This window comes from Ranitomeya variabilis, chromosome 1 (genome assembly GCF_051348905.1).
Source record: "Ranitomeya variabilis isolate aRanVar5 chromosome 1, aRanVar5.hap1, whole genome shotgun sequence".
NCBI lineage: Eukaryota > Metazoa > Chordata > Amphibia > Anura > Dendrobatidae > Ranitomeya > Ranitomeya variabilis.
In genome coordinates, this window is record NC_135232.1 from 860,547,019 (window position 1) to 860,562,164 (window position 15,146).

At 44.4% G+C, this 15,146-nt stretch overlaps 1 long non-coding RNA gene across 1 annotated transcript in view; it reads left to right on the plus strand.

The window, feature by feature from the left end:
• The first annotated feature begins 1,543 nt into the window (after window positions 1-1,543).
• The window catches only part of LOC143774886 (uncharacterized), a 73,391-nt gene continuing 59,788 nt past the window's right edge, over window positions 1,544-15,146 (plus strand). The window contains exon 1 of the long non-coding RNA XR_013215568.1: window positions 1,544-1,681. This is a non-coding gene — a long non-coding RNA (uncharacterized LOC143774886). The remainder of the gene's footprint in view (window positions 1,682-15,146) is intronic.

The window sequence follows — 15,146 nt, forward strand, 5'->3', positions numbered from 1 at the left end:
GAATATCCCCAGCCTCACGCAATCCTTATGGTTTTTTTGCTCCCGCAGGAAAGAGAATAACACTTCTACAGATGCTATTCCTGTCACTGTGCCTTACCCATCAATAATTTGAAAAATATAGATATGTGCATGATTTTCCTTTTTTCAGAGCAATTTATGAAATGTGTTAAAACCATAACACATATGTATTTTGTTAGTCTATTTTCAAGCAACATTAATTAAATGAACGTAATGAAGAATTTGAAAAACAAACAGTATAAAATGTTTAGCCGATCTAATCAATTCATATTAATACATTTATAAAGGAAAAGAATAATGGAATTTATTGACATAAAGTCTATCTTGGTCTTGAGTCTGTTGCTATGTGTGAAGATTTTTTTTTCATTCAAGACAAACAAAGAGGTCAGTTTAATTTAACTCAGTCTTAATTTTTTCACTGAAGAAAAACACTGAAGCTAAGGCTATTCTGTCAGAGGAAGTGTACTTTCTTGATTGTCAGACAGATAAACCATAAGCATCATCATGTATTATTTCTCATGCATGTCTGTTTATGAAGCTGTTTTGTTTTTTTTAAGGCAAAAGTTTTCCAGAACTCCAAAAATGTAAATGGAACTGTCTATCTCACAAAGTTATCAATGTTTAAAAAGTTTAAAACTTTTTGCACATTTGCTTTAATGGTTTATTATTACATGCATACATGTCACATTAATACACTTACCCCACTGACTCATGATATGGGGGTCATACATATATGCATGCTGTTATCTACCAGCTCTACAAATTAAGATAATTAATGATTTACCCTTTTGTAACTCTTCTGTATTGTTGGTTTTCACAGAGGGATACACCTTGGGTTAACAATGTGCATGTACAGTATGTGTATCTATACATGTGACTTACCAATAAGTGATATCAGCCCCACCAATGTACCCAGTTTGATTTTTCTCTTTACTTGATAGGTTGTGAGACATACTGGGTGGGCATTTTGTGTTTAAAAATTTGGCTTGGAAGCCACTTAACTGAGGTGGTCACCTGCGGCTTAAATTTAAATTTGAATTTAGGTTGTATTTTATACATACCTGTTGTGGGCCATCGTCGGATTTATATTTCAAAGACCTATGCATCAATGATCATCTAGTGGCTATGATCAAAACTATTTGTGTGTGCTAAGATGAAATAATATAGGTAGAAAAGGTTTATATTTGACCTTATAAATGTTACCCACGATGGTCTGGACTCATGCAATACTTGTTAGATGAGACTATTGAGTCACACTTTTGCCGTCATGATAACCCCTCTATGACTGCGCATGCGCTTGATGTTCGGTAAGAAATCCCCGGTGACGGGGAGGGCTGCGTCTCAATTGCCATGACAACCCAATCTAACTTTATAAATTTATTTTTGGTGGTTTTGATTCATGCAGTATTTGTTCTACTAGACTATTGAGCCGTTATGGAAATGCTTTTTGTGACTGCGCATGCTCTTGATGTCTGGTATTAGATCCTCTGCTACGGGGAGAGCTGCGTCTTAGTTGTCATGACAACTTGCTCTTACTGTGCACTCACATGACTCCCGTGCCACACTTCCGGCTATGGAGGGAGATCGGGACTTGAACAGTTGGAATTGTAACACGTCAATCGGCCGCAACTCGTATTCCTTGCCGCCATCATCTGCACACCTGGTATGGATTGATAATTTTGAATTGATGTATATAAGTATTGGTATTACACCACTACAATACTGCTGACCTTGAGGAAGATGCTATAGGCGTCGATATGTGTGGGTCTCAACACGCACAGTCTGCCATGTCATTGATTTAGGGATGACTTACTTGGCAGCATCTGGGTAAGATATGGGGACCTTTGGTGTAGCCTCTTGAAGGTTTTTATTCCCTGAGCACTGGATCGTTTTGTGCTCTATGGATAAACAGGCCTCTCCTTACTTGCTAATTGCGCTAAGTGTGTATTTAACTTGTCACTCCATTGGAGTTCTGCTGTTGTATATTGTTGCTTGAACTACAGTGGGGCAAAAAAGTATTTAGTCAGTCAGCAATAGTGCAAGTTCCACCACTTAAAAAGATGAGAGGCGTCTGTAATTTACATCATAGGTAGACCTCAACTATGGGAGACAAACTGAGAAAAAAAAATCCAGAAAATCACATTGTCTGTTTTTTTATCATTTTATTTGCATATTATGGTGGAAAATAAGTATTTGGTCAGAAACAAAATTTCATCTCAATACTTTGTAATATATCCTTTGTTGGCAATGACAGAGGTCAAACGTTTTCTGTAAGTCTTCACAAGGTTGCCACACACTGTTGTTGGTATGTTGGCCCATTCCTCCATGCAGATCTCCTCTAGAGCAGTGATGTTTTTGGCTTTTCGCTTGGCAACACGGACTTTCAACTCCCTCCAAAGGTTTTCTATAGGGTTGAGATCTGGAGACTGGCTAGGCCACTCCAGGACCTTGAAATGCTTCTTACGAAGCCACTCCTTCGTTGCCCTGGCGGTGTGCTTTGGATCATTGTCATATTGAAAGACCCAGCCACGTTTCATCTTCAATGCCCTTGCTGATGGAAGGAGGTTTGGACTCAAAATCTCACGATACATGGCCCCATTCATTCTTTCATGTACCCGGATCAGTCGTCCTGGCCCCTTTGCAGAGAAATAGCCCCAAAGCATGATATTTCCACCACCATGATTTACAGTAGGTATGGTGTTGGATGGATGCAACTCAGTATTCTTTTTCCTCCAAACACGACAAGTTGTGTTTCTACCAAACAGTTCCAGTTTGGTTTCATCAGACCATAGGACATTCTCCCCAAACTCCTCTGGATCATCCAAATGCTCTCTAGCAAACTTCAGATGGGCCCGGCATGTACTGGCTTAAGCAGTGGGACACGTCTGGCACTGCAGGATCTGAGTCCATGGTGGCGTAGTGTGTTACTTATGGTAGGCCTTGTTACATTGGTCCCAGCTCTCTGCAGTTCATTCACTAGGTCCCCCCGCGTGGTTCTGGGATTTTTGCTCACCGTTCTTGTGATCATTCTGACCCCTTGGGGTGGGATTTTGCGTGGAGCCCCAGATCGAGGGAGATTATCAGTGGTCTTGAATGTCTTCCATTTTCTAATTATTGCTCCCACTGTTGATTTCTTCACTCCAAGCTGGTTGGCTATTGCAGATTCAGTCTTCCCAGCCTGGTGCAGGGCTACAATTTTGTTTCTGGTGTCCTTTGACAGCTCTTTGGTCTTCACCATAGTGGAGTTTGGAGTCAGACTGTTTGAGGGTGTGCACAGGTGTCTTTTTATACTGATAACAAGTTTAAACAGGTGCCATTACTACAGGTAATGAGTGGAGGAAAGAGGAGACTCTTAAAGAAGAAGTTACAGGTCTGTGAGAGCCAGAAATCTTGATTGTTTGTTTCTGACCAAATACTTATTTTCCACCATAATATGCAAATAAAATGATAAAAAAAACAGACAATGTGATTTTCTGGATTTTTTTTCTCAGTTTGTCTCCCATAGTTGAGGGCTACCTATGACGTAAATTACAGACGCCTCTCATCTTTTTAAGTGGTGGAACTTGCACTATTGCTGACTGACTAAATACTTTTTTGCCCCACTGTAGATAACAGGATGCTTATAGTGTCTATTTAATGTCATTTTAATACCTGGTCTATTTGACATATATATTAATGGATTTAACTGTGAAGTGTTTTCCTTTTTGAGCATTTAACTCATATTTATCTGGACCCTAATCCTTCACCCTGTTTGGGAGCTTTTAAATGTTTTTAATATGGCTTTTGTGTGGTGTTTTTAATAAAAATTGTTATGTTTGTATCAAAATTACTAGTGTGGTGATCCCAATTTTGGATGCATGTACTTTCTCTTTTTTGTGGTTTGCTTACATTGAAATGCATCTGGAGATCCCCTTGTTTATTTAAAGTTGATGGTGCCCGCTCAAACTGTGTTTTGTGTTACTAATACACTGACCCTTTGCTGGTGCTGGCTTTTGGAATGTGCACCTACCAAGCTAAATAAAGTGTTATTCTCTTTTAAGAATATTTTTTTAAAATTGCACATTTTGTTTTTTGCATACCAGTTTAACTATTGCAATTTAGCAACTGTACACCAAACGAAAATTCTGTGTGCTCTTTTCACAACTTCCTTTCCAATTTTTTTGTTAAAAAGGGGTTTTTAAAAAATTGCTAAAAAGTAAGTGTAACATTTTACATACCTCTTTTATTAGTCCAATTTAATAACAATACAGTTACAGCATGTTACGTTTAGTGAGTGTACCTTCCAACCAGTGTAGAATTCTTTTTAGGTCTTTTATGTTTGGGAGGGAGAGGGAAAGAATAATGTTTAAGTAAAAAAAAATGTATATATACGTTTAACTTTTGTCATATTTGTTTTATGTCAATTTTAGCAACCATACACCAAATAATATTATTTCAGCCATATGCTGCATTTTCCTTATTATGCATATACCTACCAAGGAGGGTTGCATTTTTGGATATTACTTTTTTGGTCAGGGGAGAAAAGTGTTTAAAATGAGGAAAAAATAATATAAATGTTGTTATTTTTGAAAACCTGCTTTACTATTTCAGTATGTCATCCATACAACCCACCACTAGGGTTGAGCAACTTTCATTTTTTTAAGATCGAGTCGGGTTTTGCGAAACCCGACTTTGTCCAAAGTCGAGTCGAGTGCAGTCGGCCGATTATTGCTAAAAGTCGGGGATCGACCGAAACACGAAACCCAATGCAAGTCAATGGGGAAGCATAGTCGGCAGTGAGTGGAGGCCAGGAAAACACCTACAGTGCCCATTTTAATGTCAAAAACATCCATTCTTGTTTCTGAAGCTTGTCAATCTTAATTAACTTTATAATGTTAGTTGGGCATTGGAAATTGGGGGTCATTTGGCAAAAGTTGTGGGGGGAAGGGCTGGTTCAATGTTTTAGTGGGCCCAGGAAACGTGGACTACGTCACGGCGGTGGAGCAGTGAGAGGTAAGTACTTCCACTTTGCAAGTGCTGTGATCCTGAGCAAGCAGGGAGGCCCACTCGTTTGCATTGGCACTGGCACAGGGCCCCTCAAAGTACGGTGGTGTGTTTGCACGGCGGGGGCGCCTCCCACCGGCAGCGACACTTTTGCGTACTCTGAGGGGCCCTGTGCCAGTGACGTCGCCAACGAGTATGCCCCCCACCTGATGAAGGAACCTGCACTTTCATCTGCACCTTCCTCTTTGTCCCTGTGTAAGGTGGTATAACATGCGGGAAGGGGAACCTTACTTTCAGCAGGGTCAGATTCTGGCTGTGTAGAGTGCAAGGGGAATGCAGTGGTCTAGGTCAATGTACCAGCAGACTCATCTCAATAAAGTAGGCTAAATGCAGTTCAAAATTGGTAACAGGACTAAACAGGCGGCATTGCTTTGTTCAGTGGAGTAGCAAACCAAAGAGCAGCAGACACTGTTTCAAGGGCCCAACCACACTAGTAGGCCAAATGCAGTTTAATATCTGCTACTATAGGCCAAAAGCCTAAAGACTGAAGCTCAGCTTTATACAGTGGAGAACAACACCAGGGAGCGGCAGACACCGTTAGTAGGCCCTAACCCCCAATTTTTTTAAAAAAAGCACTTAATGAGAGCCAGAAGGTTGAAGCTCAGATTTATACAGTGGAGGACAACACCAGGGAGCGGCAGACACCGTTAGTAGGCCGTAACCAAAGTTGAAGGCCAAATGCAGTTTAATATCTGATACTATAGGCCGAAAGCCTAAAGACTGAATCTCAGCTTTATACAGTGGAGGACAGGGAGCGGCAGACACCGTTAGTAGGCCGTAACCACCAATTTTTTTTTAAAAAGCACTTAATGAGAGCCAGAAGGTTGAAGCTCAGATTTATACAGTGGAGGACAACACCAGGGAGCGGCAGACACCGTTAGTAGGCCCTAACCACCAATTTTTTTAAAAAACAGCACTTAATGAGAGCCCGAAGGTTGAAGCTCAGATTTATACAGTCGAGGACAACACCAGGGAGCGGCAGACACCGTTAGTAGGCCCTAACCACCAATTTTTTAAAAAACAGCACTTAATGAGAGCCAGAAGGTTGAAGCTCAGATTTATACAGTGGAGGACAACACCAGGGAGCGGCAAACACCGTTAGTAGGCCCTAACCACCAATTTTTTAAAAAACAGCACTTAATGAGAGCCAGAAGGTTGAAGCTCAGACAAGGCAACCTGGAGGAGAACACCAAGGAGGAGGAGAACACTCAGTCAGGAGGACAACACCCAGGAGCGGCAGACACCGTTAGTAGGCCCTAACCACCAATTTTTTAAAAAACAGCACTTAATGAGAGCCAGAAGGTTGAAGCTCAGATTTATACAGTGGAGGACAACACCAGGGAGCGACAGACACCATTAGTAGGCCGTAACCACCAATTTTTTTTAAAAAAAGCACTTAATGAGAGCCAGAAGGTTGAAGCTCAGATTTATACAGTCGAGGAAAACACCAGGGAGCGTCAGACACCGTTAGTAGGCCCTAACCACAAATTTTTTAAAAAACAGCACTTAATGAGAGCCAGAAGGTTGAAGCTCAGATTTATACAGTGGAGGACAACACCAGGGAGCAGCAGACACCGTTAGTAGGCCCTAAGCACCAATTTTTAAAAAAACAGCACATAATGAGAGCCAGAAGGTGGAAGCTCAGATTTAGACAGTGGAGGACAACACCAGGGAGCGGCAGACACCGTTAGTAGGCCCTAACCACCAATTTTTTAAAAAACAGCACTTAATGAGAGCCCGAAGGTTGAAGCTCAGATTTATACAGTCGAGGACAACACCAGGGAGCGGCAGACACCGTTAGTAGGCCCTAACCACCAATTTTTTAAAAAACAGCACTTAATGAGTGAAAGAAGGTTGAACCTCAGACAAGGCAACCTGGAGGAGAACACCAAGGAGGAGGAGAACACTCAGTCAGGAGGACAACACCCAGGAGCGGCAGACACCGTTAGTCGTTAGTAGGCCCTAACCACCAATTTTTTAAAAAACAGCACTTAATGAGAGCCAGAAGGTTGAAGCTCAGATTTATACAGTCGAGGACAACACCAGGGAGCGGCAGACACCGTTAGTAGGCCCTAACCACCATTTTTTTTTTAAAAAGCACTTAATGAGAGCCAGAAGGTTAAAGCTCAGATTTATACAGTGGAGGACAACACCAGGGAGCGGCAGACACCATTAGTAGGCCGTAACCACCAATTTTTTTTTAAAAAGCACTTAATGAGAGCCAGAAGGTTGAAGCTCAGATTTATACAGTCGAGGAAAACACCAGGGAGCGTCAGACACCGTTAGTAGGCCCTAACCACCAATTTTTTAAAAAATAGCACTTATTGAGAGCCAGAAGGTTGAAGCTCAGGCAAGGCAAACTGGAAGAGAACACCAAGGAGGAGGAGAACACTCAGTGAGGAGGACAACAACCAGGAGCGGCAGACACCGTTAGTTGGCCCTAACCACCAATTTTTTAAAAAAACAGCACTTAATGAGAGCCAGAAGGTTGAAGCTCAGATTTATACAGTTGAGGACAACACCAGGGAGCGGCAGACACCGTTAGTAGGCCGTAACCACCAATTTATTTTTAAAAAAGCACTTAATGAGAGCCAAAAGGTTGAAGCTCAGATTTAGACAGTGGACGACAACACCAGGGAGCGGCAGACACTGTTAGTAGACCCTAACCACCAATTTTTTAAAAAACAGCACTTAATGAGAGCCCGAAGGTTGAAGCTCAGATTTATACAGTCGAGGACAACACCAGGGAGCGGCAGACACCGTTAGTAGGCCCTAACCACCATTTTTTTTAAAAAAGCACTTAATGAGAGCCAGAAGGTTGAAGCTCAGATTTATACAGTCGAGGACAACACCAGGGAGCGGCAGACACCGTTAGTAGGCCCTAACCACCCTTTTTTTTAAAAAAGCACTTAATGAGAGCCAGAAGGTTGAAGCTCAGATTTATACAGTCGAGGAAAACACCAGGGAGCGGCAGACACCTTTAGTAGGCCCTAACCACCAATTTTTTTAAAAAAAGCACTTAATGAGAGCCAGAAGGTTGAAGCTCAGACAAAGCAACCTGGAGGAGAACACCAAGGAGGAGGAGAACACTCAGTCAGGAGGACAACACCCAGGAGTGGCAGGCACCGTTAGTAGGCCCTAACCACCAATTTTTAAAAAAACAGCACTTAATGAGAGCCAGAAGGTTGAAGCTCAGATTTAGACAGTGGAGGACAACACCAGGGAGTGGCAGACGTTAGTAGACCCTAAACACCATTTTTTTTTAAACAAGCACTTAATGAGAGCCAGAAGGTTGAAGCTTAGATTTAGACAGTGGAGGACAATTTGAATTAGGGACTGCAGACAGACTTAGTAGGCTGTCCCCTGTGGACCATGCATCCACCACATTAACCCATTGCGCCGTAATGGACACGTAACCTTCCGTGGCCATGCCTACAGGTCCATGCGTCTGTTGTCAGGTGCACCTTTGTACTCACAGATTGCCAGAGTGCATGGACAATGAAGGTGGTGCTGGTGGAGGGCTGGGATGGCTTTTCTTACAAAAGAAGTGTCGACTGGGTAGCTCGTAGCGTGGGACAGCGTAGTCCATCATGGCTTTTTTAATATTACGTAAAATAAAGAAATAGGCTCTATGCACTTTAAAATAGGTTCCAGGGGTACATGGGCAGCATTGGTGTGGTCAGCGGAGGAGGAGGATTGCAAGGAGGGACCGCAGACAGACGTAGTACTCCTACAATTTCAAAAAGTGGCTCTATGCACTTTAAAATAGGTTCCAGGGGTACACGGGCAGCATTGGTGTGGTCAGCGGAGGAGGAGGATTGCAAGGATGGACCGCAGACAGGTGTAGTACGCCTACAATTTCAAAAAGTGGCTCTATGCACTTTAAAATAGGTTCCAGGGGTACACGGGCAGCATTGGTATTGTCAGTGGAGGAGGAGGATTGCAAGGAGGGACCGCAGACAGGCTTACTAGGCCTAAAATAACTAAAAATAAGCTCAAGGCAGTTTTAAATCGGTTACATGGATACACAGGCAGCATTGTGGTCAGCGGAGGAGGATTGCAAGGAGGGACCGCAGACAGGCTTACTAGGCCTAAAATAACTAAAAATAGGCTCAAGGCAGTTAGAGTTATCTCGCAGGGGTACACAGGCAGCATTGATGTGGTCAGCGGAGGACGATTGCAAGAAGTGTCTGACACAGTTAGTACTCACAAAAAATAAATAGATGTTAATGTCTCGCAAAACAACAACAACAAAAAAAAAGGTGGCATACTTAGGTACAGGGGTGGGCTCATCTGCTGAGTTTCTGACATAGTAATTTGGCAGTAAGTATTTACTGGTGTCAATATAGGACACTGACCCAGACTACTTTAACTAGCATCATAGATGTCAACAAATTGGTATTGTCAGTGCCAGGCATTGAATGATGTCAGCGCATAGACTAAACATTGGTGGAGCTGTGCAAGATAATTTTGCACGTGGTAGAGCACAGTTTGAGCTGGGGGGTGAACTGTCTTGTGGCCGGCGGTACCGTCCCAGGGCCCCTCATGTTACAACGGTGTGTCTGACGTTGGATGCGCGCCACCACCGCCAGAGTCACTTTATTGTACTATGAGGGACCCAGTGGCTTTGCCGTTGACCAAAAGTGGGCACACCCACCTCTTCAGACAAACGGCACTCTAACGGGTGCTTGCGCCAAGTGGCGAGACCACGGCCCCGTGGGGGGAGTTTTCCCATTGAGGGAGGTGTAAACATGTCATATGCTGGACAAACAGCTGCTGCAAATTAAGAGATTGGAACACTCAGTAAGACCAGTCCACAAGCAAGAACTTTTTATAGGAAAGCTAGGTGTCAGCTGGGAAAGGTGGGGCAAAATAATTTGAAATCCAGGAGTGGTTCATTTTAATGAAGGTTAGATCATCCACATTTTGGGTAGCCAGACGAGTCCTTTTTTCGGTTAATATTGAACCAGCAGCACTGAATACTCTTTCTGATAGAACACTAGCTGCTGGGCAAGCAAGCTCCTGCAATGCATATTCTGCCAATTCAGGCCAGGTGTCTAATTTGGATGCCCAGTAATCAAATGGGAATGACGGTTGAGGGAGAACATCAATAAGGGCTGAAAAATAGTTAGTAACCATACTGGACAATTGTTGTCTCCTGTCACTTTGAATAGATGCTGCAGTACCTGTCCTGTCTGCGGTCATTGCGAAATCACTCCACAACCTGGTCAGAAAACCCCTCTGTCCAACGCTACTTCTGATTTGTGCACCTCTAACACCTCTGCCCTGTAGTCCCCTGCAGCTCGTGTGAGAACCATCTCTGGCGCTGTGTGCTGGGAATGCCTGAATCAAACGGTCTACAAGAGTAGCTTGTTTGGTTGCTAATATTTGTTCGAGGTTCTCATGTGGCATAATATTTTGCAATTTGCCTTTATAGCGAGGGTCAAGGATGCAGGTCAACCAGTAATCGTCATCGCTCATCATTTTAATAATGCGTGGGTCCCTTTTGAGGATACGTAAGGCATAACCTGCCATGTGGGCCAAAGTTCCAGTTGTCAAATCTGCGGTTGTGCTGGTTTGAAGGGCAGTTACAGGCAAGTCTACGTCACTTGTCTCCCTTAAAAAAACAGAACCCGGCCTTGCAACGCCACTAATTTCGGTTGGCCCAGGAGAAGCTTCCTCATTAAAAAAGTACTCATCCCCATCCTCCTCCTCCTCTTCGCCTGCTACCGCGTCCTCTACACGGCCCTGACCAGACAATGGCTGACTGTCATCAAGGCTTTCCTCTTCCTCGGCTGCAGACGCCTGCTCCTTTATGTGCATCAAACTTTGCATCAGCAGACACATTAGGGGGATGCTCATGCTTATTATGGCGTTGTCTGCACTAACCAGCCGTGTGCATTCCTCAAAACACTGTAGGAATTGACACAGGTCTTGTAGCTTCGACCACTGCACACCTGACAACTCCATGTCTGCCATCCAACTGCCTGCCCGTGTATATGTATCCTCCCACAAAAACATAACAGCACGCCTCTGTTCGCACAGTCTCTAAAGCATGTGCAGTGTGGAGTTCCACCTTGTTGCAACGTCGATGATTAGGCGATGCTGGGGAAGGTTCAAAGACCGCTGATAGTTCTGCATATGGCTGGAGTGTACGGGCGAACGGCGGATATGCGAGCAAAGTCTGCGCACTTTGAGGAGCAGGTTGGGTAACCCCGGATAACTTTTCAGGAAGCACTGCACCACCAGGTTTAAGGTGTGAGCCAGGCAAGGAATGTGTTTCAGTTGGGAAAGGGCTATGGCAGCCATGAAATACCTTCCGTTATCACTCACTACCTTGCCTGCCTTAAGATGTACAGTGCCCAGCCATGACTGAGTTTCTTTCTGCAAGAACTCGGACAGAACTTCCACGGTGTGTCTGTTGTCACCCAAACACTTCATTGCCAATACAGCCTGCTGACGCTTGCCACTAGCTGTCCCATAATGGCACACCTGGTGTGCAACAGTGGCAGCTGCGGATGGAGTGGATGTGCGACTGTGGTCTGTGGACGAGCTCTCGCTTCTGCAGGAGGACGAGGAAGAGGAGGAGGGGGGGGCGAACGCCTACAGCCAACTCTTTCCTTGACCGTGGGCTAGGCAGAACTGTCCCAATATTGCTGTCCCCTGTGGACCCTGCATCCACCACATTCACCCAGTGTGCCGTGATGGACACGTAACGTCCCTGGCCATGCCTACTGGTCCATGCATCTGTTGTCAGGTGCACCTTTTTAGTCACAGACTGCCTGAGTGCATGGACGATGCGGTCTTTAACATGCTGTTGGAGGGCTGGGATGGCTTTTCTAGTAAAGAAGTGCCGACTGGGTAGCTCGTAGCGTGGTACAGCGTAGTCCATCAGCGCTTTGAAAGCTTCGCTTTCAACTTACCGGTAGGGCATCATCTCTAATGAGATTAGTCTAGCAATGTGGGCGTTCAAACCCTGTGTACGCAGATGCGAGGATGAGTACTTCCTTTTCCTAACAAGAGTCTCATGTAGGGTGAGCTGGACTGGAGAGCTGGCGATCGTGGAACTAGCGGTGGTGCCGGTGGACATGGCAGACTGAGAGAGGGTTGGAGATGGCATTCTTTCCGGTGCCCTACATGCAGTGTTTCCTACTACGAACCTGGTGATTCCCTGACTGCTTTGGCCTGGAGACAAAAGCTGCACAGATACTGCAGGTGTTGTGGGAAATGGTGGGGTTACAGTGAGGGAAGAGATGTAGCATTGCTGACTAGCTTCATTGGCCGAGGGTGCTGCAACCTTTAGGCACGTTTGGTAGTTAGTCCAGGCTTGCAAATGCATGGTGGATAAATGTCTATGCATGCAACTTGTATTTAGACTTTTAAGATTCTGACCTCTGCTTAAGGTAGTTGAACATTTTTGACAGATGACTTTGCACTGATCATTTGAATGTTGTTTAAAAAAATGCCAGACTGCACTCTTTCTACTATCGGATACCTTTTCAGGCATTGCAGACTGAGCTTCTTTAACCGGATGGCCACGCTGTCCTCCAACTGGTTTTGGTTTTGCCAAGCGTTTTTGGCCAGATACGGGCCCGGCAGATTGAACCTGTTGTGATGTTGATGCCTGCTGTGGCTCCTCCTCCTCCGATTCAGAACTACTGCCACCTGCACCCAGTTCCCCCAATGGCTGCCAATCGGGGTCAACAACTGGGTTATCTATGACCTCCTCTTCTATGTCGTGTGCAACTTCGTCTGTGTCACCGTGTAAGCCGGTGGTATAGCGTTCGTGACGGGGCACCATAGTCTCCGCTGGGTTTGATTCTGCCTCAGTACACTGCGAGGGCAATGTTCTGGTCTGAGTCAAAGGAACAGCAAAGTAATCTGGCTGTGGCTGTGCATCTGTGCACTCCATGTCTGATTCAACTTCTAATGGGCATGGCCTGTTAACTGTTTCACTGTCTAACCCAGGAACGGTATGTGTAAAGAGCTCCATGGAGTATCCTGTTGTATCGACTGACGCATCCTTCACTGTTGTTCTGGGTGAAGGACACAAGGAAGCGACTTGTTCCTGACCGGGAGCATTAACTGACGATGCACTGCTCTGACATTTGGCACTTTCCGAGGAGGAGGCGAAAGAGCTAGGGGCAGAGTCAGCAATGAAAGCCAATACTTGTTCCTCCTGCTCCGGCTTCAAAAGTGGTTTTCCTACTCCCAGAAAAGGGAGCGTTCGAGGCCTTGTGTAGCCAGACGACGAACCTGGCTCAACAACTCGAGACTTAGGTGCTATACTGCTTTTATCATGACCACCTGATGCTCCACCACCACTACCATCATTACCAGCTGACAATGACCGCCCACGGCCACGACCTCTTCCACTAGACTTCCTCATTGTTTGCAAAACATAACCAAAGTAACGGTATTTGTTACTGTAAAACAACTGATAAGGTGAACTCAAACTTCTGTAGGATTTATATATACCTTTATAGGTGCCTGACACTGATAGGAAAATCAGGCCCAATGTTACACACTAGGTTTTCTGTGCCCCAATAATTTGAGACAGATGGCACACACAGGACCGGCACTCAAGCAGAAATGCCAATCTTAATATCCCACTATTTTTTTTTTCAGGGAGAATTTACAAAACAAAAAAAAAATGGCCCAGTATTACACACTGGTTTTCGGTGGCACACAATGAGAGACAGATGCCACACACAGCAATGGCACAGAGGCAGACTTGCCAATCTTTATCTCCCACTATTTATTTATTTTTTTACAGGGAGAATTAAAAAAAAAAAATATGGCCCAGTATTACACACTAGTTTTTGGTGGCACACAATGAGAGACAGATGCCACACACAGCAATGGCACAGAGGCAGACTTGCCAATCTTTATCTCCCACTATTTAATTTTTTTTTTTTAAGGAACAATAAAAAAAAAATAAAATAAAGGACCAGTATTACACACTGGTTTTCGGTGGCACACAATGAGAGACACATGCCACACACAGCACTGGCACAGAGGCAGACTTGCCAATCTTTATCTCCCTGCAGTAATCTCAGAAAAGTATGGCAGGCAGCTATAAAAAGGACTGCTGCACACAAAAGTGTGGACAAACAAATAAGATAGCTGTGCAGAAAGGAAGGAACAACAGGATTTGTGCTTTGAAAAAAGCAGTTGGTTTGCACAGTGGCGTACACACACAGCAACGCAGCTATCAGGGAGCCTTCTAGGGCAGCCCAATGAGCTACAGCACTGAGGAAAAAAAAATGTAGCTTCCACTGTCCCTGCAAACAAAAGGTGGTGTTGGACAGTGGAAATCGCTACAGCACAAGCGGTTTGGGGGTGAATGTACCCTGCAAAACACTATCCCTGCTTCTGACGAAGCGGCACCTCTCCCCACGCTCAGATCAGCAGCAGTAAGATAGCGGTCGGCGGGAACGCCCCTTTATAGCCCCTGTGATGCGGCAGAAAGCAAGCCAATCACTGCAATGCCCTTCTCTAAGATGGTGGGGACTTAGATCTATGTCATCACGCTGCCCACACTCTGCGTCCACCTTCATTGGCTGAGAAATGGCGCTTTTAGTGTCATTGAAACACGACTTTGGCACGAAAGTCGCGTACCGCATGGCCGACCCCACACAGGGATCGGGTCGGGTTTCATGAGACGCCGACTTTGCGAAAAGTCGGCGACTTATGAAAATGAAAGATCCATTTCGCTCAACCCTACCCACCACTATATTGTAGGCTGCTGCTGAATTTTGAAGCTGTGTACTTACGGGCCATTTGTTGTTACATTGTCTTTTTGGGCAGAGTGATTTAATTCACTCAGTAATTTTTTTTTAAAGAAATTACACTAAATTGAAATATTTTACGATGCAGGTCTTTTTTGGAATATCTGTTTAAATTTCCTGATTGGAGACATGAACATGACACACTTACAATAACGGAGTACTGTTGTTGCAGTAGCCTTTTTAGCCATTACATTTGCTCCACCTAGCATTTTTGCTTAATTCTACATTTTATAGGGTTGGATAAATGCGGTAAAATTTTTTTAAACTCTAGACTTGTGTCCAAAATATTTGAGC